The 25,560-nt window shown below is 38.4% G+C and overlaps 1 long non-coding RNA gene across 2 annotated transcripts; it reads right to left on the reverse strand.

Moving 5' to 3' along the window:
- Window positions 1–2,365: 2,365 nt before the first annotated feature.
- LOC135302031 (uncharacterized) lies at window positions 2,366–17,364 on the reverse strand. Of its 2 annotated transcripts, XR_010363717.1 has the most exons (4): window positions 17,185–17,364; window positions 12,834–12,939; window positions 3,163–3,332; window positions 2,366–2,534 (listed from the first exon to the last, which is right to left on the reverse strand). It is a non-coding gene; the product is annotated as an uncharacterized LOC135302031 (long non-coding RNA). The 2 variants fall into 2 exon arrangements; XR_010363718.1 differs by lacking the exons at window positions 12,834–12,939; window positions 17,185–17,364 and adding an exon at window positions 16,683–16,952.
- Between the last annotated feature and the right edge of the window lie 8,196 nt (window positions 17,365–25,560).

Below are 25,560 nucleotides of genomic sequence, written 5' to 3' on the forward strand. Positions count from 1 at the left end.
AACAGGACTAAAGAGCAGAGGAATGTGCCATTGATGGTTCCTGAGTTTCCTCTGGCATCTTTTAGCTCCAACTTGTTGATTTCTCTGGTTAATCAGAAAGTGTTCCAGTTGTGACACCATGAAAGCACCACTGCACTGGGGCACACGTGTCCCAGGAGGGGACCTGAAGAAACCCCATAGATAATAAAAAAATTATTAAACAAATTTAATAACAAATTGTTATTAACAAATAACATTTATTAACAAATTTAAGAACAAATTATCTCATTATCCCTCTCATCTACAGGCCTCTGGTGCATGGAGTGACTCAGTCCAAACCTGCTGCCTGATGCATGAAAGGATGAAATCCCAACAGTCTTAAAGCACAGGTGTTTCCATTAGGGTCCAAATGATCCCTTTAAAAATCCTCCTTTTTTTTTTTTTTCCCCTCCAATTTCCCCCTAGTGAAATATAATTTACAACTAAAATATTTAAAACAGAACAAAATGAAGCCTGGAAATTCTTAATATTCAGAAAAGCAGACAAATGCGATGCTCCCTTTTAAGCTGGGGACTGTAGTGGAGACTTTGTAAAAGAAGTGTAGAATTGTAAAAGAAAGTTGTTTTACTAAATGAGCAAGGATCCAGACTCCTTTTTTTGTACATGAAACAGTGCATGCCTTTGTACATTAAAGAGGTCATTACCATCCTTCTAATAGAATGGGAAAATTCAAGCATTTGTTACTTTTTGAAGAACAGTGAGGTGAAATTCTGTCTTTTAAGAGCTTTGCCTTCCTGGGTGGGTTGTTTCTTTTTGATCACATCAAAGGAAAACACTTTAAACTTTTAAAGAAAAAAAAAAATCTATTATACATAGAATATATTCTGTGTATATAGAATATACATAGAATATGCATATTCTATGTGTATAATATATTATATAATATATATATATTGTACATAGAATTACCTTAATTATCTCACAGTAAATTTAAGTTGCAATTAAAAATCATGCACAAGTGTTATGATTAGTTAGGCAACACACAAGCTGAGGACAAAAATTCAGTAACTGCACAAAGGAATAAGGGAGAAATGCATGGGTTCAGATGGTTTTTGGGGCTGGAATGCAACTAAAAATTTAGCTCAAATGATTACTTTAGTCTTCCTGCTTTGATGCATCAGTGAATCTTCCTTGGAGTTTAAAAAATAAATGCTGATTAAAGACAGATCCAGTAAGCAGAAACAATGAACTGTGATGCCTAACAGCATTTTTGTTTCATTTGTATTTAAGTTTTTTGTTCAAGATTTCTCCCTTTTAATAAAATCAATTGTAAATAGAAATTAATAGGTAAATATTAGTAATAACTGTAAAAGATGCTACAAATATCATGTCAGTTAATAAATTTAGGGAGGATAATACTTCCAAGCAATCTAACCACAGTGAGTAAGGTTTAGGCTGTCAAGACACCAGAATAGCTTTATTTTTGCCTAAAGAGATGCTATCTTTTTTACAGATTTAAAGAAAAAGGTCTCAATTGCCCTAAACCATCACTTTGTCTGGTCTGGAATTATGTGACTTGCTTAGTGAAAGGGAAACATTTTGCTGGCTTTTTTTACTGTCTAAGTGCCTTTGTGGTGTTCTTCTTCTAATTTTAGCATGTTTGATTTAATGAAAAACACTGTTAAATTGGAAACCCCCAGACACCAAACATGGAGTTGTAAAGTTAGAGCAGGCTAGAGATATGGGGAAAGAAGAGAAATGGGAAAAGATCAAAGAGCAGATGTGGCATGTGAGGAAATGCAAACAAAACTACTGGCACAGGATGCTTGCTGCAGCACCTCATCTACATGGCTTCAAAATACGTGGTGTCCACGTGTTGGATTTTTTAAAAAATGTATGAGGATCAGTTACAAAATAGGGAAAACTTCATGGATGCTGCTTTAGGCCAGAAAAGCCCATGTTTTAAATAGCTGAGAGAAGTAAGAGGATGCTGTGCAGAGGTGGAGTCCAGCCTGTGGAGGGGCCAGCTGAGGTCAGGAATTGAGCTCTGTGTAAATCAGCCGTGCTGTAATGGCACTTCCTCTGACCACTGCCTTCTCATCTGCCACATCTGAGTCAGCACGGCCCAGCTTTGTTTAAGTGAGCTTTATTTAAAGTGTTTCCCCTCCAGAGGTTTGGTGGTGTCAGTCGTGTTCCTGTGGAAACTGCTCCCATCACCACTGGCTTGTGTAAACACCAGCTGAAGCTGGTCGTGGAGAAACATCTTTGGGAAGAAGCCCTGAACTATCACTTTTTCAGCCATACAATTTTTAAATTTCTAGCAAAGAAAAATCACAGCTTATATGTGGTGTATAAATATGATAATACATGAAATATGCCTAAGAAAAATGTTTGTTTGGGACTAATCTTCCATGAAAAGCAACTTTGCAGAATGATTGCAGAATGAATCACCTCACTGGCTTACACACCTGATTTTGAGAAAATCTCTCCTGGTAATAAATAATAATCAAGGTGGAAATGTAAAAGTCCAAAATTCCAGGAATTTGTTCACGTCCCTGTTGTGAAGAAACATTTGATATGATGAGAAATGTTGGTGTAAAATTCAATCATGTGCTGGTTCCAGCCTCTGGCAGTCAGAAATAGCAAGATACTGCTGTTTGCATCGTAATTATTATTCATAATATTGTTTAACATAGTATTTATAATATTAACGATGACTATCTTAACTATAAAATATTAAACTGTAGATATTTAACCACAGTAACAGCTCTACCCACACATTTTCTTCCATACTTAATATTTTTAATTGCTAAGAAAAAGTAGATTTCATGCAACAGAAAACAAACAAAAAAAGCAAAGTCTTGAGTTAGGGATAGAAAAGGATTAAGTGTGGATTTGGGAGATACCAGCTTATTTCAGTTAAACAGCTGGCTCCTTTTTATAGTTCAGTCATTGTTCTAATTGCAAAATTTTAAATTGTTGTTAAAATGCTTTCTTAGATGCATTGCAAGTTTTATCAGGAGAAAGAGAGTAAATATGTTTTTAGTGCTCTGGAAAATGAGATAAAGAAAATAGAGAAAGGAAAGCAATGTTTGGAGAGCAGTGCTTTGGCTGCACCCCCCCATCCAAAAAAACCCCAAAATGGGAAGAAACCAGAACGTTTGGGGCTGGTAAGAGCCTCACCTGCCTGGGTTCTCCGTGTGCCCTGGTGCAGTTGCTGGTTCGAGCTGCAGCACTGTGATGCACCAAATGGTTTAGAAGATTAGTTGCTGCTCCTTTGGCTTGCCCAAGAACTCTTTCCACATGGATGCTTCAAAGATTATTTGTTGTAATTCCCGGGTTCTTAGGCTTATCTGTAACACAAAATGCACATGGATATTATCCCTGAGTGGCCTCCCCAGCTGCCAGTCACCAAGTTCAGCACACATTCTTATTTTCTTCTCAATTTTCCTCACCAGAACAATGTTTTCTTAATTTCTTTTCAGATCCTAGGATAGTTAAAATTTACAGTCTGAAATTGGTTAATAAATTGAAAGAAAAAAAACCAAACAAAACAACAAAAACCCCAAAGCTTTTGAAAGCATTGAAAGGCTAATTCTTCTATCTGAAGGTCCATCCAAGGGTGAAGAACTGAGAAAGATACAAATTTTTCCAGAAAACACATTTTCCAGCTCAGAGAAGGTTGTGTAAAAGTTACAGTTTTGCAAAACACCCAGGAAAGATAAAATTGTACTTGTTAAAAATGCTCTATATGACCATGTCATATGTAGTATGAAAGACTATGACTGTGTTAAGTATCCAGAATATCACAGAATCACTGAATAGTATAGGTTGGAAAGGATCTTAAACATTCTCTCTTTCCAATCCTCTGCTATGTTTGGGACACCTTCCACTATCCCAGGTTGCTCCAAGCCCTGTCCAACACGGCCTGGAAAACTTCCAGGGATGGGAAGGGGCAATGAAAAAATGTAACCTGAAGGAGTGCGACTGTATTAAGTATTCAGGAATCTATAATCCTATTTATTTATGTTTGCTTTCATTTGAATTATTGAGGAGACTCTCTTGTGTTCATGGCCAAGTATAAGATCAGAGCGAAATAAATGGTAAATGTTTTCATTCAGGTTCCTATTTGTTGTTTTGAGAGGATTATGTCTTGTAAAGTTTGCTGGCATTCCAGGAAATCCAGAGTCCCCTGGTGAGTTTACAGCTGGGAAATTATTCATAAGAAAAGAAAAAAACTCCCCCAAACAATAAAGATTCTGTATCATAGTCTTTATGATGGAAAAGTCTTTTTGGTCTTGCAGTAATATAAACAGTAAAGATCAACTTCTTGTGAGTAAGGAACTGTAAATCATCTCAAATTTGGCAGTGAGAAGATTAAAAGAGATTTAATCAATAGCATGAAACAAGAAAATATTATTATGTACAGAGTGTTCTGGTGTCTACCTAACCTGGTACTAAATAAAGTGCCAGCCTACTCTTCTGGGAAAAATCTCTTTTGAAGCTTAAGATCAAAAGCACTTTTTAAGCTTAAGCAACACCATACGGTTTCAATTCTTTCTTTCGAACAAGCACTTTAAAAAGCACAACTAAAATGCAACTGACAAACGCAAAAAATCTTTTGTGTTGTTCCACTTGGATGATCTAATGAGAAAATGGCTCAGTTCTGTTGTAGCTAATGAGGTATAACATCTTCACTGAACCTGAATATAAACCAGATACTTCTCTGAAGATGTAGTCTGAACATGCTTCTGTTGCTTTGCTCACTCATTCTGCCATGTTTTTATTTAAGTGATGTCCAATGAATAAAAGCACGGGTCAGTTTTGAAATAGAGCATTTATATGTGAAACAACTCATTCCGAAAGTGCTTTGAACTCTGTATACAAGCATTGTGGCTTCAAGTGGGAAAATGTGGTTTGCTGACTCCTGAAGGCCCTGAGTCTGCAAACAGAGATGTTGATGCAGCCAGCCAGAGATCTGTGCTGACACTTTTTTGACAGATGAAGTTCTGAGACAGAGCCTGACTGTACATGGATTTTAACCTACCTGGCTTCAGCAGTGACCTGCTATCAGTGTGAAAACTGAGTTTTGGCAAAGCAGTGAAATAGTGTCAACTCACAGCATTTGTTCTGGTGGGACCTAGAAGGTAACATCCTGCTAAAGAGTTTTATTTATACAGTAAAATGTTGATGGCAAGAAATTTATACAAGGATACGATGAAGATGCTGGTGTGGGGAGCAAAGGAGTGAGATTTAGTGCATCAAGAAGCATTTGCAGCTCATCAACAGTTTAGATGTGGCTGAGCATGGGGACAGCACCCTGGCAGCAAAAAATTTAAGGAGACAACTGGAAATAGAATATCCTTGTGCTATAGGTGTATAGTGGTAGAGCTTCTTACCATAGAACCATGCAATCCAAGAATGGTTTGGGTTGAAAGGGACCATAAAGATCATCTTATTTCACCCCCTGCCAGGCTAGGGACATCTTCCACTACTCCAGGTTGCTCCAAACCCCACCCAGACTGGCCTGGAACACTTCCAGGGATAGGGCAGCCACAGCTGCACCCTGTGCCAGGGCCTCACCAGCCTCACAGCCAAGAATTCCTTCCTCATACCTGACCTAAACCTGCCCTCTTTCAGCTTTACATCTCTGAATGTTGGTATGGATATATCAACTTCATCATTAAAGCAAAGAGGTGTTAGGAAAAGTTGAGCAGGTTGATGAGGATGTGAAAATAAAAGTGATTGTACTGATGCTTCTCATCATCCTTAATACTTATGTTTCAGATCTGTAAAAGAACTGTTTCTGTGCTTCATAAATACAAAACCGAGAGAAAAGGAGAGAATTGGCTTGCAGAACACAAAGTGGGAACAGACTCCACATCTCCTCATTACTCAGTGGATCCTTCTGGATACACCAATGTTAAAAGGACTACTGCAGACTTTTGAGCTGGAAGGAAGGAATTCCACTCATCAAACAAATCTCCAGTGAAGTTTCATGCTGTGATACAAGAAATACAGGTTTGCTGTGGGACAATGAGCTGCTTCAGTGAGTGGGGTCTTGGTGATGAACTGGACCACAGAGACAATGACCCTTCTGTTCTCAGGAGACACGTGCTGGGCTGGCCTCTTCTGTGGCTGTTATTCCTGTATTTAGGAAACCTAGCAGTGAATCTCTCTAAAAATCTCTGTTCCAGTGAATTTATACTGTAAAATGAGATGAGGCACACCCAACGAATGCAGACAGACTGACAGATGGGTGAGCACAAGCAGATAATGAGCAGTGAAATCGGTCAGCGTGGCAGGCAGTGAGCACAGCAGATGCCCAACTGTGGGAAGCTTTCTTCTGAGGTTCACAGTCAGTGAGGATTTCAGGGCAAGGTCTGGAGGAAAACAAGGTCCAGGCAGCCCCCTGTCACCAAAAGGAGCAGCAAAAGTTGAAATATGGCAAAAACGGGTGTTGATGACCAGTAGCAGTGGTCATGCTCATGAGGCAGGACACAACCTCACACTCCACAAGAAGGATGGCCAAAGGCAGGACTGAATCACAATAATGGAGGAGGAGCACTGAGAGCTGACTCAAACCAACAGGCTTGTGGCAAAGCAATAAATAAAGACTATTTTCTGTGTTATTTGTGGAAGAAGATGGGACAAAATAGCATCTTTCAAGACAAGGCAGTATGTTCTTCCATTATCAAATTAATGTTGGAAATAATTATGTGGGTGGCGATCATCAAGAAGGTAAGCTGGAGTCCCAGTTACTGATAAAAGATGGACAGGGAAGTTTTAAGGATGAGTAGTGCACCTTGAAATTACAGTTTCCAACAGTCAGGCACAACTGCTGTTAAACTGCATTATGTAGTGACATTATGAGGCAAGAGAGCAAGTTATGTCTGAAAGTTGAATGAAAAAAATATCAGATAGGGATACCCTGTGAAAGTGTGGGTATTTCTGCTCTTTCTCTTCTTGTTCCATGGGGATATAGTTGCATGGCATTGTGTTGTGGTTTAACCCCAGCCAGCAACTGAGTTGCCACCACTCATTGTCTCACCCCACTCCCAGGAGAAATAAGAAAAAGGGTAAAACCTGTGGGTTGAGATAAGAACACTTTAATAATTGAAAATTTAAAAAAATTCTTATAATAATTCTAATGACAAGGAGGACAACGAAAGCAGAGCAAAAATGAAACCTCAAAAATGAACCTACACCTTTAATTTTTTCTGAGTTTACAAACCCTGAGGTTGCTATAGAAATTTTATCTAGAAGAGGGAAAAAATCTATTTTAATGCTATGATAACTGCATTAGGGACCCATTATAGATTGCATTAATATTGTCCTTGATATCTGAATAACACTTATTTTACTTGTTCAAGAGGTTGGTAGGCAGCTCTCATCCTTTTTTGTGCATTTGCTGGCTGTCAAAACGCAGGCAATGATCAGTGGTTCTACCTCAGCAAAAGCCACTCATAAGCTTTTTGAATTGCTTGTGTGTTGTTTTGAACCACTTCAACGACAGTGGATGACAATGGGTTTGATTTCATTTATCTGCCATCTCTACTTAAAACAAAATATCTTCCTAAATAAAATCTGGGCATCCTGAGAAACAAGGCTCAGGTCAATCATGACGATTGGCATTGGTTATATATGTAATTAGGAAGAGTACATATGGATGACTGCAATTTGATTAATCACTGGCACGGATTTTGTAGGAATTATATCTGTATATTATAAAAGATATGTGCTGAAAAATTAAACCTATTACTTGGAGGTGTAAATGTTACATATATGCAGTCCCATTCTGTGGAAGATAGATTAAATCTTCTGCATCCAGACCATGAATATCAAACAAATAAATAAAACCACTCCTCTGTTCATTGAAGCCTGGGCACATGAAAAGAAAACAGCTGTAAACTGCTGCTTACTTTGGTAAAATACTTCTGGAATCACAGAATAGTTTGGGTTGGAAGGGACTTATTTGGTGACTTCTGTGTGTATTCTCACAACAATTGAATGACAGCATAATAAATCAACTAAATAAATCAACATGCTAAATAAATCAACACGAACTGTTCCACTCATCTGCTTGTGAAAGCTTCCTTTATGTTCTGACCTGTAATTAGGCAACATGAGCTAACAGATTAATAAGAAAGAGAAAAAACCAAGAGTTCTCATTTTACCTTTGCTTCTTCCTTATGACACAGCTAATGCAACAATGGGCTTGGAAACCCAAATTTCCACAAAATTGCTGAATATTGGTGGTTGCTGAGCAGGTGGAGGACATGAGATGGTGACATTCACACGTCACACACAAAACGATATCCAAACTGTACGTTGATAGGCAATATTAATTTGTGATAAGGTGTGTAAATATGTTCTATACTTTACTACACAGGCTTATCTCAACAAGGCTGCAAAATAAAGGGCTAATTCAATTTCTGGAGAAAGTATCAACAGGATCTGGGGAGTGTTTCACACATTTTTTTTTCTGTAGAATACCTCATACTTGAGAAAGAAAACAACAGTCGTTAAGAGGAGAGTATCCACATAGTGGGAAATTGAAAGCAGATAGAATAAATGGAAAAATAAAGAAATATACAGTAAGAAGTAAAAACTTTTTTTTTTTTCTTTTTTTTAAATGTGATGGAAAGAGCAAATGCAGAAAAGAGGAGATGGGGAAACAATTTGAGTGTATATCTATACCAGAAGTAGTCTGGACAATATTACTGTACTATTACTAACTGAAGATGGTAGAAGCATCAATAAATCTGAAATGAGGAGTGGGTATTTACTAAATACTTTTGTGCTGCCTTTGTGGGGGAAAAAATGTCAATGTTATATATGTTATCATATAGAATTAATCATACAGTAATAATGAAATTATTTTCATTTCAGTATTGACTTAAATGTTGTTTAATAGCAGCTACTGAGCCAAAAGCTGTTTAATCAGTGACCCTGAGCAAGTCAGATTCTAAGAAGATTCCTGAGAAACATCATGGAATAGTTATGTTGACTTACACTAAATTTGGCAACATCAGCCAGGTATCAGGGGTATTTAAGAAAGGCACATTTTCTCATTATTTAAGAAATGAAAGGAGAGGAAGCTGGAAGGTGTTAGAGTGAAAAAAATATTTTCCATCAACAAGAGGGGCATTCCTACAGTTACTGAACAATAATTTCAAGACCAGTCTGTGTAAGGAATGTTCATCTTCCATGAGGAAACAGACTCACAAAATGAGCACAGAAATTTGTGCTTTTGTGATGAATGGACAGACAGTCCATATCCATGTGTGCTTCTGTCAATGTCCCTTGCTTCTTTTCCCCAGAAAATCTGAAAACAAATTCATGTTTTTCCTACCCTCGAGATGCTGAGCATATAAAAAGAATGGAGGCAAGAAGAGCTGGGTGAAGTCTTGAGAAGGATGCACACAACACCTGGGTTCTATGGGGTTCTCTGATGCTCTGCCTCTCTTCCTTCTATAAAACTGACCAATGCATGGGTTGAATTCTGCATGGTGACTTTGCCAGGCTTGTCTGAGGTGATGAAGCTGAATTTGACGATGGATGTTGCCTTATATATACAGAAATGAGTAAATTAATCCTGACAGCTCCCGGAAGTTTCAGCCCCGAAAAAGTGCCCAGATGAGAAATGCAAGCTGAAAGGTGATTTGAAAATGCTTTTTAGGACACAGGCAGATCCAACATTGATGGGAAAAAGAAGGTGAAGGGAGTACGGCCGTCTCCTTCAGAGGATGACGAAAAGAATTTCACTTATGGAATGAGCAGAGGGAAGCAGGGTTAATGGCAGGATGAAGGACTGCTCAGACTACACACAGTGCTGCAGAAGAGCTTGGGATGAATCTAAAAAAAAAGCCTTCTCTATGCTCATGGAAGGTGCAGTAATCTGAACTGAGTGAACTCATTGATTCTAACAAGGAGTTGTGACTGCCATCGGAGCATCATACACTGTAAGACAGCTGAGTTTTCACAGGTCAGGCTCAAGGGACTGAAATACTATCTCAATATATTTCTCACCATCCGAATATATATTTCTAAAATTTTGTTGTGTGATGTGTTACAAATTTAGGAAGGAAAACAAAACTTCAATGATCAATCTGATTGGATACACATGGACAAAATCTCCTAGATCAAAGCAGCAGAGAGACAGGTGGTTCCTTTGCTCAGAATGAAATCCTTTGCAGTATGGTGAAAAAAATTCAATGTATGCCTGGCCCCCTATGCAAAGAAGGATCCAAAATACAGATGATGGCAGCCTGGTACAGTTGGTTGGATGAAGAAGTGGCCTAACAAGCTGTTCACAAGGAACTTAGCTAAGAAAAGACAACAAGGTGATGCCCCACATGCCATAGGTGTGAAAAACAAAGACACAAAACCAGCTACCTAATCTACTGGGTTTCTTCAACCTCAGAAGAGGTAAAAAAAGGGAGATCCATAACTACTGGCACTAAAGGCACCTCCTTCCTCCTCCATGGAGTACAGGAGAGATAAAATATATTTTAAAAGCTGATGGCACTTGCTTCTTCACATCCTTGCTGTCCACAGTCACAAGGCCACCTCTGAGCACAGCTGCTCCCTCTTTGTTACCTGATTTGGGAGCTTTTGTCCAGGCAGTATTGATTCAATGTGACTGTAGCTCAGCCATAATTCATGTAAAAAGGAAACGCAGTTAATCAAACAGAGTGTTCCTCTGCTAACACATTAGCAAAACTGCCAGTTACACTCTCCTGATTTGGGAATTTGATCTTTAGGGGGATGATTGGTCAGTCTGAGAAAGTTTGGTGCAATTCACTGATTTTGGATCAGATTGCTGCAACAGTACTGTAAAATGGAAAGAGTCGTTGCAATCAGCTGGTGATGAGTGATTGCTGTTGTTACAAGACCCACAAACAACAGGGTATTAAAGGAGATTAAAGATGTTTTCAATCAAAGGAAATTAGTTTATCATTAGTATTATTACAAAAAAAATAGACAAGACTGTGTTAGGAATCCCCTTTGGCATTAGGGAGGAAGATTTAACATGAAAGACATGAGATCATTGTTCTATAAATTCACACTGCAGACAATTCCAAACTGATCTGTAAACACCACCTCCACAGTTCTGAATTAAACAACAACAACAAAAAAAAAAAAAACAACACAAAAAACCCCCCCAAAAAACAAAAAACCAAAAAACAAACAAACCCCCCCCCCCACACACACACAAAAAAACCCAAAACCAAATATGAGCAGAAAAAATACAAATGTCGATACCAAATAGCTATTTTGTTTTCCTGGTTGTCAAATGGATTTCTTAGACAAGATCTGACTTTGGACACCTGGCAAGAAGTTTCCTGTAAAGGTAAGGCAGTCAGGGATCATGACTATGATCAGTTTGTATGACTGGCACTCTCTATTTCCCATCTACCACGGTGTATTAGCAATCATTGTTCAACACAGAAAAAAATCACAGAGTCCCAATCAAAAAAATTCAGATTATATTGTCAGGGCCCAAATCATCAAGTCTGTCTGTAAGACAATCACTTTAATAATCAGTACCATTATGTTGCTTTTTAATGACTAAAGAACATTTTTGGCTGTATTATTTTCTTTTCCTAAGTATTTATTTTACCCTTTATGAGTCCCTTCTCTCTGATGTCACAAAACATACATGACATATGCTAAAGCATTAATTTTCCTGGCAATTTTTCTAAACATGAGTTCCCAAATGCACACAGAATGAAATGCTACAGTTATCAGCAGAAATGTGTTTTCCTCTAGCAATTCTTTATTCTAATAACAAATTGAACTGACAGAGCAGCTTTTAACCTTTCATACTGGGCAGATTAACATGATTTCAGCTGATGGATCAGAACAGGTTAGGATGACCTTGGATCTTCCTCCACTGAGTCTTGTGGCTTTTTGCTAGGTCACTTTCCTGAGGAAACAAGCTAATGGGATTATGCTATGTGTATATCCATCTGCTGGCCTTACTGCTAATTTTTAAACCTATTGATGAGTTTTGGACCAATTTGTCAGACCAGCATTTCTTGCCTTCCTACAAATTCAGTGAAAATGAGCAGTTGAATGAATGTTATAAACTGATGGCCCCTGTGAAGGAAGAGCTGTAATACTGACTCAAATACAATGCCTGGCACAAATATTGGCTCAAATGCAATGCCTGGCACTGGAGGATCCAGGAGAGACCTGTTGTGATTGATCTGAGGAACCCTGAGAATTCACATCTGATTAAGCATTGGGTAACCCAAAGTTCCCTCCTAAAGCAAAACAGTTTCCCACAGTCCTGCTGCTCATCACCTACTACTTAATTAGTTTGTAATTTCAAGTGGTCTTTCAAGGTAAGAGATGATGCTCAGAGGGTTATTCTCAGTGTTTGCCGGTTTGAAATTAGATGTACTGGCTCTCCCCCTGCAATCTGCTTTTCATAATGGTGTTCAGCAGAACTCTGAAATTTTAATCCTGCCTGATCACAAGAAATGGATTAGTGTGGAGGGTTCAACATGCTCGTGGCAAAGCTCATTTGGCTTTAGACATGAAATATTCCTAAGCCTCTAAATTTTAGGGCAGGGTATATTTGAAGGGTCAGCATTAGAAAACTGTGTTGCTATATATATAGTAGAGAATTTATATTTATAGAGTTTGCTAGGAGAATTAATGTTTCAACATTATACTTCTGTGACATCAGAAAAAGGTTAGGTTCAGAATTGGCAGAATAAATAAACTGAGCACAGCTGCTGAATGTTCTAATGAATAATTCTCAGGGCCAATTTCTAAAGATCAGAGGGAGAATGCAAAGGAGCTGGCTGCAATTCCCTGAGTCACTCTGGTTCTGTCCTTACCTTTGCCACCAGCATCCTTTCTCTTTAAAAAATTGCTCAGTCTTCTTGAGGCTTCCCTGACACTGTCCTTTGAAATACTTCCAGAGCATTTAGAATTCCTGGAATCCTTAAATGAAGCAAGTAAATTAAGCACTTGATCTAGGCTTTAAAAGAACAAGCAAGTGTGTCTCAGAAGCACATCCATTGTACAGCCTTGATGTTCTAAAAAAGAAATTTTTCATGTGCTACAAGCAGGCACGAGCAAAATGTCACCAGAGTGGCACAGAAACTTGATCTAAAAAATGTAAAGGCTGTTTAGGAGATGTTTAAAGATGCAGAAACACTAAATACTTCATCAATACACACTCATTTACATTAAAAACATCTTCTCTCTCTTAAGTTTACAGATAAAAGCAAATGTTCATGAGCCCTGATGGGTCAGGCCATGGCCCTTTTATTCCACTATAGAGGAAGTGAATGAAAAATAGGAAAAGTGATAGCAGTGAGAATTAGACCCTTGTTAGAAACACAGATTGCTGAAAATGGAAGCTAAAATGTCAATGAAAACTTGAAGGCTCATACAGATCACAGTCAGGACCTAAGGAAATTCAAGCAATGCTGTAGGATTGAGCCTGTCCAAGGGTTTAAAAATAGTCAGAATACAGAAGGGAAAGATAGCTCCAATGAATGTTTCTCTACACCTTTGGGAAGAGCCATGGTGAGATACTTATAATTTCCATGGGTTAGAGAAAATATTCTGTATTTTGTTTGCAACTGAAAAGAATCTAAACATGCTCATGCTTTTAAAGCAGGCATTTCTGAATTAGGGAAATTAATGAATCAGTTGCAGAATTTTCAGTTAATTTTACACAAATGGTAGTAAGCTTGGGAACTTGTAGAAGATTATGAGCAAATGAAGTGATAAATGTCTTTGAGCAGAAAGATAGTAGGTTTAGATTAGAAATTAGGAAAAAAAACCTTAACTGTGAGGTTGGTGAGGTCCTGGCACAGGTTTCCCAGAGGAGCTGTGGCTGCCCCTGGATCCCTGGCAGTGTTCCAGGCCATGGGGATTGAAACAACCTGGGATAGTGGAAGGTGTCCCTGCCCATGGCAAGGGTTGGAACAAGATGATCTTTAAAGTTCCTTCCAACCCAAAAAAATTTATGATTCTCTGATTTTCCACTCCATTGTTTCTATTTGTCAAACAGTTACTCTTGCATTCTGGACTCAGCAGAATTTGAACATGACTGTTTCCAAGATCATGCTAGAATGAAAAATTTGATACCAGCCAAGATCTTTGTAGGATCAGTGTTTAATAATTAATTTCTGACCTACTGCCTGAGGCAAGGACAAAACTTCTATATTCACAAAACCCAGAAAATGAAATTTGCATTGTAAAAACAGATGCAGAACTTTTCCCAAAAATTTCCTTTTCAACAGTACCTGGTATAACTTGCAACAAAACAGAACATTAAGCCTCATTCATCTTTGATCCTGCAATATTTTGTGATGCTTCTGTGACTTCTTAATCAGAAATCAGGACTTGATTCAGGTCACTGAGAGCCTTTAACTGTCCAATGACACTCAGCTGAAAACGTGGCTGGCTTGGAGATAAAATAATTTAAAATTTCTAATATAACTTAAATAAAAGAAATATACTTGTATTTTCTTTCTGTTTGGTGTAATGTCACCTTGTTGGTGACAGGAGCCTGAGCTTTGCTCTGATTCCAGCAGAGCCACTGTGCCATCCATGCTTATGTTGTTTGCTGAAATCACAAGGGACAAGGTTCCTTTGAAAGTTTTGATTGTCCCCATTTTCTGTGACATTGATGGTGATAAACTGCTCTGGAATCACAGGGGCTAACTCTGAGGCTGACTCATCTTGCACAGCTCAATAATATATAAGATGTATTAGTATTTGTTTTTATAATCCAGGTATTTCATTTATGACCTAGAAATAATACCAAAAAAACCCCAAAAAAGCATCATAGGACACATGAGAAACACTTAAAAGATTTACATGTGGCACTGAAACCTCAAAGCATCACCACAAACCTGTGTTATATGTACAGGATAAGTGGGACTGCCCATGTTATATTAAGCATATCATACATGAAATACACACTTCTCACATCATGAGCAAAAATGTCTTTGTGAGTGAAATATTGGTATATTTTAACAACCAAATAAGCCAAAAGCAATCATAGAATCACAGTGTTTTGGGATGGAAGGGACCTTAAAGATAATCTATTTCCAGTCACTTACCAGGTTTAGTGCTCTGTAATACTCAAGAGTTGTTGACACATAAAGCTGGTGACAAAGAACACAGAAAAATTAGAAGTTTATTACGATAAATGCCTAAGGAATAGCAACAAAGAACCAGAGACTGGAACTGGTAGCTCTTATTATTTTGTTTACATCTCAGCATGTGTTGAAGAGATTAATTGGAGCTTAATTGACAGGACAAATAGACAAGGCAGCGTCTTTTTGGATGTTTCCTGGGTGCCCCAATGGAGTTCTGTTTCCTCTGTTGGCTTGTTCAAATTGTTTCAGAGCTGTTCTGTTCAAGTGGTTCGCCTGGCTTTGACTAGTACAAAACATTAAATTTAAGTGATCATTTAAAAAAAACCCCAACTTTTTAAAGAGTGTCTCAATGCATCAAATTTTTGATGTTTAAATCTGCAGGTTCTGATGAGCCCTTTAAATAATGCTAAAATGTACTCATTCAAGGGGCATAAAGCACAGAGAGAAAGATTTGTTCCAGAAGCTGCTTGGGCAACAGGGATGAATGAGAGTCAGAAAAAGGGCTGAGTGTTGGCTGTGTCCCCAAAGCTGCAGCCAGCACAGCTGTGCTGCTGCAGGCACATCCAGGCAGAGCAGGGACTCCCAGTGTGCACACACCTCCCCAGGGCTGGGAATGTCTCTCCCCAGGGCTGGGAATTCCCCTGCTCCCACCCCTTCTTCGGGGCAGCTGAGACAGCAGAATTAACACAAGGGTTTGGTTTTGATACCTGGCACAGGCCACAAATGTGTTTTGAATCCTAAGGGAAGGGGAAAAAAAGAAAAAAAAAAAAAAAAGGGATTATGTCTCAGAGATGTCTCTGTATTGGTTTCTCTGGGTCTGGATTGAAGGCACTTGAGACATTTCATGTTCAGACTCAGGTGTTTATTATTTCTTATCAGTAAAACAGTTTCACTACTGTGAGTTCAGCAGCAAGGCACAAAATGGCCAACAATCTCTTGTTACAAGGACTTTTAAGACTAAACTGTCCAATTAAGAACTGACACCTTGATTATTTTCCCTTTTAAACCAATAACTGATCCCACAGAGCTGCAATGCAGACTTTTCTGCCCAATTACAAAATGCCACCCAAACCCAGGAAGAAGAAGGAAGAAGAAGCATGAAGAAGAAACCCAGGACAACACCCTGTGCCCTCCATCTTGCTCCCATCCACAACACACTAAAAATCCCAAAACCTCAATTTCTCACCAAGTGATACACCTGCACCACTCTCTATAATCTGTTTCACACTTCTGTGGATTCCAGTCTACCTTGAAGTCTAGGAAACTTTCTCCATGAATGAGGGTCAGAATCAGTGCTCCCCTGGGGGCCAGAACACCCCAGAGTAGACAGAGAAATATTCCTGTCCCTGGGTTTCCACATCTCTGTGCAAAACTACTGTGTTTTATTCACTTGCTTAGGATGGGACTGCAAAAAGCAGTGAAGGCCCTGTGAGAACAAAATGCCACAACACAACCATGAGGCCTCTTACATTGCAAGAGCCTCAGAAGTAACAAGGTGGAGGAGCAGATTTAAGCCTTTACAACTGTTGAAATGCCTCCCCAGGAATTCCAAGTGCTGCTGCCCACCTTGTGCCATGGGTTGTGTGTGATGTCAAGACTGGCTGTGTTAGTAATGCATTTTTGTTAAATGTTTACATCTTCCCTGGGCCTTTTTAGCTGGGTCCCCCTCAGGTTGACGAAGTGCACTTTGTTCAAACCTCTGTTGCTCTCAAAAGTGATCACATCAAATTGATGTGATTCACATCAAAATATTTGGTTAAAGCAATCAGACACATTTAATGTTGAAGTACTCTTCTCTGTATCCAGAGCCCAGGACTCCCCTTGCTCAGTATTGGGCCTGTTGAGGAAGACCCAGGGTGCTCCAGGAGTATTTCTTTATTTGTTGAAATGAAATTACCATCATCAAGGTCAGATGGATGATAAATTGATACCACATTGATGCTGTAATTTAAATTGGAGGTCATATAAACAGACACCAAAGCTTTTGGCTGCTACTGATATTCAGTATTCATGACCCAGGTTCTGCTTTCCATGTGCATCCTGGCCCAGTCCTGTCCTGTGGGCTCACCTCACAAAGCAAGCATATTTCTGCTACTAAATGTTCCCTATGAAGGAAATGGAGCTTATTTTGTCACCAGATCATACATTTTATTTAAGGAAGTAAATTCATCATAGCTGAAGATAAGTTTTAGAAGTGTGTTTAAGTCTAGAGATGTCCCACAGTGAGCTCAGGCTGCTCCTGCTCAAACTCAGAACCCAGGCCAAAAGTAGATCAGAAATTACAATTTTGCCAGACATGCAGGCAAATTATCTAATGCTCCATGGCTGCCTTTAAAACGAGAAAAGTTCAACTGATGGAGTGCTAATAAAATATTGTCCTACTGCTAAACAATAAAAAATACTATAAAATGGGAATATGTACTGAATGAAATGGTGAAAAGTCAGCACAGGCTGTGGTGACTCTTCTTCAGTTTTTTGAAGCCTATTTATTCTCTAACTTCTTGAAATAAAAGTGCTCTGGGCAAGATGGGGGAGTCAGAGAGAAGGGAGCAGATGCTGTTGATGGAAAGGTGGCACCTTGGTAAAATAGGAAGAGAATTGTTATTCACCTCTTTCTCCTCTTCCTGAACATTGTCCCTAGAATTTCTGGGGTTTTTTTCCCTAAGGCTGCATTCTGGTGACGTCAGATTTCACAAAAAGGAAAATATTTTCCCAAACAACTGACATAATGACATGAAGTCATATATTTCATAAAATTCAAAGGACAGGGTGATAGTTTAGGTTGTGTCCTCTTTTCAGATACAGTCACTTTAAAATATTTTTTCTTTGAAATTTTGTGTCCTTTACACAATAAGATATGTAATTAGGATTCAGCCCAATAATTATAATTCACATTGCATAATAACTGATAGGCAGAGAAATACCAGTTCTAGTTATGTTAAATAAATGTAATTGATCAGAATCAAGCCCAAATGTTAATTTTTAACTTTTGTGTTTGGTTTAGGTCATGGGCCAAGCTGAATAACAAAGTAACAGTTATATAATGCATTCACTGCACTGAAAATTTGAGAAAAATATCTCACTTGTACCTGACTAAATATTGGCCTTAAACACTGTAAATACTGTGGGCTTTTTTCCTTTCAGCAGTCTGAGGCCTGACCTTTACTGTCAGTTCCATGTTCAAAACACCATAATCATGTTACAAATCATGAGACAGATTAATCTTTCTGTTTTTCTTTTCTTCTTCCACAATTATGTTGAACATAGGAAACAGATGCTGTTTTTTTTGAGCTATATAAAATTAAAGGCATTTGGAATCTGCAAACTTTCTGCTTTTTAATTAAATTATAAATGCAATGCTGAATGTAAGATGAGAGGAGCTCGATTAGTAAATGAATAGAAATCAAGTCAGGAAATCATCTTTCTATAACACTGACCTTCTAGAAACTGGGTTTCATTTCTCATAATCAAAGTGTACCAAATTCCAGTGTAAGACACTAAAATCCAGCAGTGTGTTCTGGCAGGACCAGCTCTTGCTCAAACACAAACCTCTCACAATGCACGTGGCTGCAGTCCCAGTTCCCCTATCCCAAGGAAGCCCACATTCCCAGAATGGCAAAACAGGGTAAATATATTGAGGTTTTTAAACTAGTTGTGATAATTTCAGAATGTTCAGTCAAAGGTACCTTTTTTTGTGAAGATTCATCAGTTTAATTCCTTTCCACCACTGGAGTTCTTTGCCACACAGGCTCACACAGACTGATAAAGGAGTTTAACTTGGCTGATACCCTGTGCAGAATAAACAACTGTCAGATTCCAGCATGAAAATCTCAGAATGTCAAAGTCTGACTTAGATCCTGAGAGCATGGACAGCTCTCCTGCAGTGCTTCTCTTCCTGCACTGTCCAAAACTACTCCATACTTGTGAGGATTTGAGAAGGAATTTTGAATGAGTTAGAGACAGGACCTCTGAGTTTTTTAGATGAGGCAATTTATTTTTCTTCTACACAGAAAGGAAGGGTGAGCTCAGCTCACACCTTTATAGCATGGTTTAGAAGGTCACAAGACTTCTAGTTATGAGACCTTTTAAGGATTTATTGACCAATAAAACACTGCCAACAAGGATATTTATGTTTTTCACCCAATCCTTAAATATTTTGTCTTATGGACTCATGCTACAGTGTAAGCTTTCTTAGGCAATCATGTTATGACACACAAACCCACAGTGCTGCATTCTAAACTTCTTGTTTACCTTTGTAACTGCTTTTATTTTTTTCTATATCTTAAACTCTAAAACTCTAAACTTTCCTCTAAATTTCCTTAATGCTTTAAACTATAAATCCACATTCTCACTTCTGGCACCTAAGTCTGTAAGCCTCTTCCAAGGTCTCAAATCAAACCCTGTGTTTAATTCTAAGCTTTGGCTTCCAGGCCCAAAGTTCTGGGAATTCCCTGCATTTCAGATTCCAACACATACTCTGGTATGATCACCTTCCAAATTAGCTTTCATTTCTTCCCTTCTGAGGACCCAGAAACAATCCCAGTTCCTTCAGAGAGAGAGAGGTGTTGCTCCTTGTGAGCACTGAAAAGCTTGGAGGGTGTATCAGAACAGATTAAAATGATTACTGAAGTGAACTCTGTTTTCTTGCAAAAAATAGGGTAATGCAGAATATATCAGAGGAGAAATATGATAGTGATTTAATCTGGTTACTTATAACTCTATTTCTCATTCTTATTTGCTCAAAGACTGTGGGTTTTAAGGGTGAAGATTTCCTCTGTGGTATTTGCATTTTGCTTTTTGCAGCCCTCACCCAGTCCCGGGGGATGGAGGGAAGGTGTGAACCTGATTTTAGTGTGGACCCATGGCTAAGGAGCAGCGTGGCCCCCTCACATCCACCCTGTCAACTAAACAAGCACAAACCTTTCAGAGAAGATTCAAGGAGGAATCTTCCTGCCTGTTATTTCTTAGAAAAAATGCATTTCAGCTGACCAAAGATTGTGTTCTGAGAAATGAAAACCCTGGCACAGCCCAGAGTCAGAGATGAGTTTAGAATACAAATGTTAATTTAACCTTAACTTTATGCTAATGAGTGCCTGCAAATACACACCACTGCCAGAAGTAGATGCATCACTTTCGTGGCATTTCCATGGCCTGAATACTGAATCAGCTCCTGGGTATTTGGCTTGATGGATTTAATTCATTGCACAAGCTGGAGAACTGTGGCCAAGGAAAACGCTTGCAATTATCACTTTCCCTTGGTGAGGGAGAAAAGACAGTTAATGGTTCTAATTCTAGCTTGGGAGTGCAGATAGGATAACTCAACAGGGATGTCAATGCAATAACAGGCAGGCTGCATCTTGGTCTGGCAAATGAATATTCTAATATAGATGTGGTACATATGAATAAAAATAAGTATTTAATCTATATAATGATTCTGAGTTTATTGTTTTATTAATTAAAATATGAACAAAAATAAGTATTTTATCTATATAATGATTCTGGGTTTATTTTTTTATTAATTAAAAAATATACTTTGGCAGGAAAAAAAAAGTGATTGTATTGTGAAATCTGACATTTGTAGCTGCTAGTATTTAAAACCTGTGAAATTCAATATGCAAATAATTTCATAAAGACTGGAAGCTGTGAGGCCAGATATCCTTTGGATAAATACTTCATTACCTTTAAGACTTCCTTACTTTTTTTTTTTTCAACTTTGGTTGAAATCTGAGCAATCCTAAGCCACTGCAGTGGCAGAGTCACACAACTAATTGGTGTCATGAAAAGATCAGACACATCTAGATATTTCTCACTCTTCAAACTCCTGTCTGGGAATTACTCCCAGTAGCCAAAGTCCTTTGTGGAGTTATTTAACGTGCCAAAATGCCACTGGGAAAGAATTCAGCAGTACTTCAGAGCTTCTTTCAAGGCTGCATGTGCCACCCCATGGCCATCTACAGTATCTACAGACTGTTCTTCCTGCAGCAGGAATTATTCCAGCCCTACAGCACATATTTTACAAGATCTCTCCAAACTTAAAAGCTTTTTTTGTTGTTGTTGTGGGGGTTTTTTTGGTTTTTTTGTTTGTTTGTTTCTTGTTGTTGTTAGTTTTTTTTGTTTGGTTTGGTTTGGTTTGGTTTTTTTTGTTTTGTTTTTTCTGTCAGACTCCTGCAAAGACTGAAACAAGGACCAGGTATCTTTATTTGACTGAGACCATGTCTTAAACATTTAAGGAAATTTAAGCATTATGAAAATAGAACTATAAAATAATATGAAATATACCATAAAATGTATGATAAGGGATGGCATGCAGCGAAAGTAAAGAGCAGTGAACAAGGAGACAGTTTGTGGTGTCATTGTTGCAACAGAATGGGAGACAGGTGCAAGAAAATCAGACCATTAACTGGGGAACAGGATCTTTTTCCTGTATGCTCATTTGGCATTTAACACCTGTGTAGTGCTTGTAGGAAGGACACAATAACAGCAAAATGATGTTGTGTTCAAGTGAATAGAAATGAAAATAGTTTAAAAACAGCTTGTAAAACCACGGAGCCAATCTGTTCCACGGGGGAGGGGGGTCTGCCAAACTAGTCCTGCACCACTCCCCCCAAAACCCTGGTGGGGAGCACTGGTGAGAAATGAGTGTGAAGAGACAATTTGCAAAAAAAAAAAAAAAAAAAAAAGAGAAAGGGCAAGGTAGGAAGAAGATCGTAATGAGAAGAAAAAGACAAGAAAATACATTTTGATAATTTAAAGTTTACACATACTCAGCAGTTACTAGGTACAACAGAGTGTAGTTAACACAAAATCCATAATACTGTTTTTCACTGTCACCATGAGATCACTTGTAAGACTTTTTTTTTCTCTTGCCTCCTTATAGTCATTAAGAGGAGTGTCCATGCTCAGTATTACATAAAAAGTCCCCAAAACAATACCCAACCAAGTTATTTTCCTCAGGACACCTTCCACTATCCCAGGTTGCTCCAAGGCCCATCCAAGCTGGCCTGGAACACTGCCAGGGATGGGGCACCCACAGCTTCTGTGGGCATCCTGTGCCAGGGCATCACCACCCCAAATCCCCAAGCAAACAAAACAAAACCCTCTAACAAAGTCCCAAAACATAATTATGCCATGAAGTGAAATACTGCATCTCTGAATGGGAATGCTCTGAAGCTCAGGGAATTTGTTTTGATCTTGGCAGCTGAAATGTTCTGAGCTCAAACCTGCTGTCCCTCAGGGAGATGAGATTTTGCTTTCAAGATTGAAAAGGTCTTTTTGCTCCCCTCAAGCTCTCAGCTTACATATAAAATAAACTTTTACATGCTTATGGTAAATGCACTTTAAAAAGATGAAAAGCACCGTCTTTACTAAAATTGTAACAATACATTCACAAATATTAAATATGCAAAGGAAGAAATGGATTCAGCTGTTCTGTCTCAGAGGTACAAATGGGCAACTGGCTGTCCTCAGAGCACTGGTGACACAGCTCTGAGCTGCTCAGGGCAGGGCTTATGACCTTGGAGCCAAATGTCTTGGCTCCATCACAATCTCAAAATTATTCTTGTAAGGCAGTTGAAAAAATGAATGCAATCATTGAAATTTCAAAGCTGAGATTTAGCCAGAAATTGTTTTGACTTATTTGCATGGATAAAATCCACCCTGTGAGTGTCCTGACATGCACGTGCTGTCCTGTGATACAATGAAATGCAATATCTGGCTGGGATTTGATTTATTTCTGAAGTCCAAGAGCCACAGAATCACCAACCATAGGGACTTCAGGGGGCTTCAAGGCACCTCTGTCTGGGTAAAACTTCTTAATAATCTTCAGTTACTTGCTGCTTTGCAAAATGTTTCTGTTCTTATGATTATAAAGTTAAGCAGGCCAATGCTGCATTAAATGCCTCGTAGAACTTAGGCACTTATCCTGCTACACTGAAAACTTCTTTTTACAGAAATGCTTGAAACTTCTTAAATTTCAGCCTCAGAATTCAATTGGGCACTCTAAATATGCATTTTATTTTCATTCCTATGATACTGTTTACTCTGAAGTCTCTGGTAGAGAATCATGATTGAATTATGCAGCATGAACTCAACTAATGTGCAGAAACGCATACAGAGAAGAAGCTAATAGTGTTTTTTCTCCTTTTGCACTAAATTTCTTTCAGTTCTTTCTGCATGATTTTCTTCTTTTTCCCACTCAGAAAAAAAGAATCACAAGCACTACCTCTAGCCTGTTTCATTTCATTATAACTTTGCTCTCTTGAGTGGAACCAAATAAATTTATTTTATTCAAGGGCTGCATTCCAAGTTAAGCACGAAATACCAATATCTAATCACATAGTGTTCCTTTTCTCTTTTTGCAGTGTCATATTTTCAATCTGTTTAAATCTTTCTCAACCAATCTTGGTTTGCAAATACTTACAATAGTTTCTACAGTCAAACTTGAGAAAAAACTCCCATACTTCCATCTGATTCTATAAGATTCTTAAAGAATCTGTGGTAATCAGTCACCTTAAAAAGAGAATCACCCTAGAAAAGAAGCAGGTTCCTTAGCTTTTTAATTAATGGAAAGTTTTCTTAAAAAGAATGAACTGTGAACGCCAAAGTAATTACTGCAGCTGTTAAAAATGTTCTTTCTCAAAAATGGCTGTGTGCTAAGATTACTCATCCAAAACCCTTTGGTTTGGCTTTCATCCCTACAAGGCTGATTTATTAATTTCTCCTTGCCAGAACAAAAAGATCCTTGGCTCAAGAGAGAGAGGCATTTAAAGCAAGCAGAATTCTATTTATAAACAACCTCAAATGCAAGCTCTAAGTAGAGGAGTACCTGCAGCTCTAACAAACATCTCTGAGCAGGGAAAGGAGGCACACCTGAGGTGGACAAGCTTGGAGTATTCAAGCAGAAAACAGTCCTTGAAATACTGCCAGTCTAAATTTGAATCTCCCCTCCACCGAGTGTCAAGGTTGTTCATACAAAGGTTATGTAAGTGACTTCCAATGCTTCCCTGCAAGAAAGGATGTGTAGCAACTCACAATAATCAAATTGCTGTTGTTAGGAGGCAGTTGGATAGCTTGCTTGTTCTTTCATATTTCCTTTTTAAAATCAAGACCTTCATATATAGAAAGAAAATAAAAAGGTGACAAAAATTCATTTGATGTGGGCTCAAAGCTTCAGCTGCCTCCACGAGAAGGAGTCCTTGGTCTCTGCACCCTCACTCAAAAAAACCCTCTGTTGCCTCTTGATCAAAGCACTTTTAGGGGTCCTGTTTGTGTAATCAAGATTTTCTGGTTCTGTTTTATGGATATATGTGCAAAGACTCCTGTTTTGATGCAGTTCCTTCTAAGAGCCCTTTGGTCAAAGCTCCTACCAGAGGTTTGAGGTATTTGGTTCAAACAGTGGCGAACCCAGAAGAACTGAAACTGGAAATGGATTCCTGCAACACATGAAGTGTTCTAGAAACTTGGTTGTTGATTTTGCTGAAGAATAGTGAACAGTGACATCATAAATGTAATAATTATTAATTATTTTCTGTGTCCACTCAAATTGTATGGATAGCATTTTGAAGATTGCTTTTTGTTACAGATGAAGATACACCAAGAAAAAATATTAGACTCTCTAAAATCTGCTTAGAAATGCAATCTTTATTCACATTTCCATTTACAACTGAATAGCCTTGATTAACATTTAAATTAAATGTCCTTTATACTAAAGGCACTGAAAATTAAAAATAAGTATATGAACAGATCCCACTGATATGTATTTTCTGTCCTTTTTGACATGACTTCATTTGTGGAAAGGACTCTATAGTACACAAAGATGAGCCCTGGGGAATTTTAACACAGGCTTTGGGATGCTCAGAATTGTGTATTTTGGGTATGACTTCAAATCATGCAAGTTGGTAGGAAATTTTTATTAGAATGAGAGAAAAATGAAACCATTTACATAAATTCTTGATAATAATGAGAATGATCATGATAAAAATGCAAGACTGGTACCACCTTCCTTTTTTTCCTAAGTTCCCAGTGAGGCTGACCTCTTGCAAATTCTGTATGTAAGCCCTGTGAATGTTTTAAACAATACAGTTTTAATCTAATATAGCACTGCAAATGCTGAAGAGCCTGCAGGCTAACAGGCAGATCATTCAAATGTAAAAACAAATTTGACTGGAGTCTAAACAATGTTGGCCTCTGTTGTGAACTATAGCTTCCTTTTGACATGGAAAGAGAGAATGCATTTTGCCAAGAGGGGATTAGCTTGGAAAGCCTCTGTAAATGATACTGAGATGAAAATAAACAGTTTCACAGCTGGGCATGAGGAACCTCAGAGATCGTGCCTGTGTCAGGAGTGCTCATTAGCTTTTGGCTGCAGCCCATGTCTTGGCCTGGGGGAAAGCATGAGAGCTGAATCACTGGTGTCAGTCATTTCCCTCCACCATGACACTGCAGC

The sequence above is a fragment of the Passer domesticus genome, chromosome 6 (assembly GCF_036417665.1).
Source record: "Passer domesticus isolate bPasDom1 chromosome 6, bPasDom1.hap1, whole genome shotgun sequence".
Lineage (NCBI taxonomy): Eukaryota > Metazoa > Chordata > Aves > Passeriformes > Passeridae > Passer > Passer domesticus.